The sequence below is a fragment of the Pocillopora verrucosa genome, chromosome 13 (genome assembly GCF_036669915.1).
Source record: "Pocillopora verrucosa isolate sample1 chromosome 13, ASM3666991v2, whole genome shotgun sequence".
In the NCBI taxonomy this organism is placed as follows: Eukaryota; Metazoa; Cnidaria; class Anthozoa; order Scleractinia; family Pocilloporidae; genus Pocillopora; species Pocillopora verrucosa.
The window spans coordinates 14,504,853-14,510,137 of record NC_089324.1 but is presented as its reverse complement, the minus strand read 5'-3'; positions in this window follow the sequence as shown (position 1 = coordinate 14,510,137).

The window sequence follows — 5,285 nt, the reverse complement described above, 5'->3', positions numbered from 1 at the left end:
GAATAAAGTGTTATGTAGATCTGTACCTCTTTTCTGTAATTAACTGTAATCAACTTTTCTGTAATTAAAATGCTTAGTGCAATCTAACAATTTTTATGCAAAATTCTCAGAGCTGTTTTAGCCAATACAAATAGTAATTGTCTTACTTTTAACGTGGTCGTAATACTACGAGGTGAGCTCGCTTCAGACCATTCCGCGCGTATTTCCCCAGTTCTTTATCGTCCCTAATCCCTTGCTGGATTTGCCATTGACGTCCGATAATGTTCGTGCGCACTCCAAATCAACTGATTTTTGGCCTTGTTCGTAGGTCAATGATGACAGTCATAATTCGGAGACTGGAACTGTTTATCATTTTCGGTAACTTCTTTATGACGTTGGAAGCCTTTGCATGTTTTTGCAACTAAGTGATGACCTACCTTGGTAGTAGAATCTTAAATTCCCAGAATTAGGCTAAGTAATTGAAAAGTCCTAATAGATAATGTAGTCCTTGAGACAGTATTAAAGAGGTTAGAACTTTTGATACATAATTTTGTTCTTAAGAAAAAGAAAGAGAAAGCAGCAGTAGTCTTAATTCCTTCATGAAAGAGAACGCGGCAACATTCCAACATTCTCTAAGAGTGCATTGCCCCTGGTGCCGACCTTTAACCTGGGCTAGAATAATGGGTTTAGCTGTCAACTGTTGTCCCAGGTCATTTGGATGCGCTGTTGAGGGGCCTGGTGCTGGGTTGTATGGGACGCAGTGGTGATCAAGCAACCCTCGCCGAGGCGCTCAAGAGATTTGAAGCGCACTGCATAGGTGAATCCGCCATCTCGGCAGACTTAAGGTCAGCGGTCTATAGCACTGTAGTTCTTAAGCATGGTTATGGTAACACCTTAGAGTCTATGATGAAACTGTTTGAAGAAGCTGATCTGCATAAAGAGAAAGTCCGATTGATGAAATGTATAGGAACTGTATCACAACCTGATCTGATCAAGAAAGTCTTGGAGTTCACAATGTCGGTGAGTCTTGTAGCGTCTGCTTTTAATTCACATTCATTTGGGTTCAAAATCTTGACGCCTTCAAAAAAATTTTAAAGGTTTCTTATCTGAAACGTACAAATCATTCCACGATGCATTTTACCTTCTCATGTCAATAGTTTTCCTGATACAAAACAGTTCATCTCGGCTAACGTTGCCAGAAGCTCTCAGTTACAAAGATATCCACTATTCTTTACAAAAAGCAAACAAACAGACATGAAAATAAAAAACAAACAAGCAAATCACGGGAATAGAATGTTATAAAAAGGCCAACAAAACTATGTGAAAATAAGAGGGACTAGCTTCTAATGTCTCCTTACGGTGTTACTCTTGTAACAAATGTAAAGGTGATGAGAATAACTTACATGATCAGCAATTAGTGCGGTTCTTGATTGTGACACAAATTCTCCCTGTCAGTATCCTAGTAAATGTTTAGCAAGCAGTGTGGAGGATATGAATACTAATGATCGGTAATCAAGGGTCAAGAGCGTGGGAAATAAGAGCTCGGCAAAAGTTTCTACCTGTTAGTGGGTGACCTGTGTTTTCCAGCATTCACTCCAGGTAGGAGAGAAGGGAGAAATAATGCTTGAATGAATGATAACTCTGTGTACTTGCTACTTTTTGTGCCTGACTACATGAATTTTATTTTTTAGTTTTTTTTTTACGTTTTTCAGACTGATGTCTGGTCACAGGATACGGTTTTCGTTATCGCTGGTGTAACGGGCAGGTAAGCTTTAGGTATTTAGTAAAGGGATCTGTTTATTAGCTTGATACTTTAGCAAAATGGTTAATAAATCGATTTCAGTTTCAAGATTTAGTTTTCAGATTAACAGAGCGTAAACTTGCCTGGCAATTTGTCCGAGACAAATCGGACGAGCTGTACACTCACCGATGATGCTGGAGGGTTGTTGTTCTCTCGTCTGATTAAGGTAACTTTAACCATTTAAACCCTGAGAGTGACCAGCATCTAGTTTTTTTTTTAGGGAAGAAAAGTCTTCTAATAAATGGAGCAAATAAAAAGTTGAGCCTGTCTGTGCTTGCGATGCTACAGAGGGTTCGTTGCCGCAAAGCAGAATTGTACGTTTGGTCTTTTGTTCTTAGATGAATACAGATTCGTTTGCAACTGAAAAGAGCCTTTAGGAAATAAACGTAAAATGAAAAAATTATAGCATGATCGAGATATATATTTTTTCCATATTAGTTACATATTAGTTATCTGCCCTTCTACGTTAAATGTGAAAGAAAGTGAACTTATTACTATAGACGAGTTGAACTTGAAGCTCTTTCCAGGAGACACGCCTCAATATTTGACTAGAATTGCTGTTAATGAGAAAGGCGAGATAGTTGTGATAGATAGCAATGACCACTGTGTTTATGTATTTGATAGAGATGGAAACCGTGTGAGAAGAATTGGAAGCTAAGGAAAAGAACTAGGACAATTTGAGGTCCCAACAGGCGTGTGGTATTTAAATGATAAAGAGATTCTTGTGGCCGTTAGTGAAAATAGTAGAATACAACACATCGATAACAAGACAGGGGCTGTCGTGAAAAGCTTGAGGACAAAAAGGTTCAGGAAAGGGAGAGTTTGATGGTCCACTCGATGTTTGTTTGGATCATGAAGAGCGCATTGTTGTAACTGAATATGGCAGTAATAGGATACAAGTGATGTCAAAAGAGAGAGAATCTGTTTTTGCATTCGGAGACAGAGGCCCAGAGAAACTCAGTGATTCAACCTGCTGCTTACAAAAACATGTTTCTTGTATGTGATGGAGGCAATCAGTGCATAAAAGTTTTTCATTAGCCAGGAACATTTTTATACAAGTTTGGCAAGGAAGGGAATCGAGATGGAGAATTGAATTGGCCATATTATCTGCTGGTAGACAGCTCCGATAATCTTCGTGACACTGACAATGACCGGGTACAGCAGTTTTCTCTAGACGGTCGCTTCACAGGGGAAAGTATCACTCGTTTGCCAAAACCTTTGGAATTTTAGCAGCACCAGATGGACGTATTCTTGTGACAAGTGGGCAGGATAATAAAGTATTTATTTTGAAGTAGATATTTTTCAATTCCGTCTGCTTTTACGGCATACAGCTTGTTCATACAATTAATCTTTTGCGAAAACGGAGTGTTTAGTTGTGTATTCTGATGGAGAAGGGCTGGATAGAAGGAGCCTGCTATAGTTTTTGCATCCTTGCTACCTCCCGATTCAACCTGACGATCTCTTTCGGAAATTTCAAAATTTGCAGTTTGTCACGTGCGGCTGAATGCATGGGATTACGCATGAAGAGAACAATTATAGCCCTCTTCCCCTTCCCCCCCACGAATGAGTCATGACATCGTCATGGTGGCAAATAAGACAGTAATATGTCAGCGGAATCCGTGTATTGAAATGGAGAAAGTTTTTCATGTGTATATGTGACAAAACCTACTTTTGGCTGGTAAGTAAAATGTATTCATTTCAAAGTCTACTAACAATGATAATTTTCGATATGATGGAAGTTAGTTCAATCAAACTTGTAACAATTGTGATTTTTGGGGCCAAATTCCATAGTGCTGGACGCATTGATCTATCAAACAGCTCCTAATGTAAAGAGAGCTTCAAAACTTAAGCAACGCGTCTCTTGATTGTTGCACTTTTTTTTGTTTATTGACGGTAGGATCTCTTTGATAAGCACTCCGTACCAGAACATACGCCTGAATATCACATGGTTCTCACGTGATGCAGATTGTGTAGATCTGCACCACGTTCCTGTAATTAAATTAAATGCTTTGTGCTTAAATATATGTTACAATTTTACGCAGAATTCTCAGAGCTGATTTAGCCAATACAAATATTCGTACTTTTAACATGTTCGTAATACAACGAAGTGAGCTCACTTCAGACCATTCCTCACGCATCTCCCCAGTTCGTCCTTGCTGGATTTGCCATTAACGTCCGATAATGTTCGTACGCACTCCAACTCGACTGTTCATAAGTTAATGACGGCAGCCGTAATTCAGAGAGTGAAACCGTACATCATTTTCGGTAACTTCCTCATGACGTTGGAAGCCTTTGCATGTTTTTGCTACTAAAGAATGACCAACCTCAGTCGTATAATCTTAAATTCCCAGAACTATACTAAGCAATCTTGAAGAATTTATAGACAAGTAGTCCATGAGACAGAAAAGTTGAATACTGCCTTAGTTAAACTGAAGTTGATATAGATTGCTGTTTCTCTCTCAAATTACGTTAGTAACTACCATTTTTGTTGGAACGTATTATAGGTCAGAACTTTAATTCGTATCTAAAATATCGCATGTTTCTTTTTGAAAGTGGGCTTCTTGACTTTGACCGATAAAATATCGTTTGTTACTGTTTGTTGACAACAAGTAACTGAAATATTACCAACACAAAATCAAAACAGGAAAGAAAATAGTTTTTACTACGTTTAATAAAACTGACAAAAGACAGAGATTTGTTGGCTTATTTTTATGTCTTCGATTGTTAATTTTAAAAGGTGTGGAGATCTAAGGAGCATGGTGAAGCAATATAATTCATAAATCGAGCCATTATTTTCCATACTTAGTCACTAATATTTGTTTTTTTTCTAACCTCGTCAGTGCCAACTCATACCTTTGCAAAGGCTTACACAATGATTAGATGCTTCAGCACAAAGGAAAACATTTTAAAATAAGCTTGCTGATAAATAAAAAAGAAATTTTATCTTGCTGAAACTCAATCTATTCACGTACAGAAAATTAGACCCTTTCTAATTGAGTATCAGGGATGCAAAACTAAAGGAATCAAAAAAGTTTACCAGAACAACTGAAAATTGCTCAACTTGCTGATGAGAACGTTAAGTGAGTACAGGAAGCCTATGGGGACCAGCCTTGAAGCTGAGTGAGCTACCCTGTGTAAATAAAGTTTTACTTTACTTTACTTTAGTGTTTTGGTTATCGTCTGACATCGAATTGGTTCCTTACGTGATGCAATTTTTCTTGACTAATCAAACAGACTGCTGAAGTAAATTAAAACCATTGTCATTCCGACCGGATAACTCTAAACATTCAATTGAAAACGGTTCCTTCACATTTAAGGACCTTAATTAAGCAATCAGGACGGCAGTCTTAAGGAAGATGTCGATTAAAAAATTAATTTCTATTTTTAGTTATAAAACCTCGAAAATCGCTGCATGTATTTACCTTTTCTTACGGCGCAAAACCTCGACTTTAGCATAACATAAATATAATTATAACCAGCCTTGAGACCCAATTGGAAATTGAAA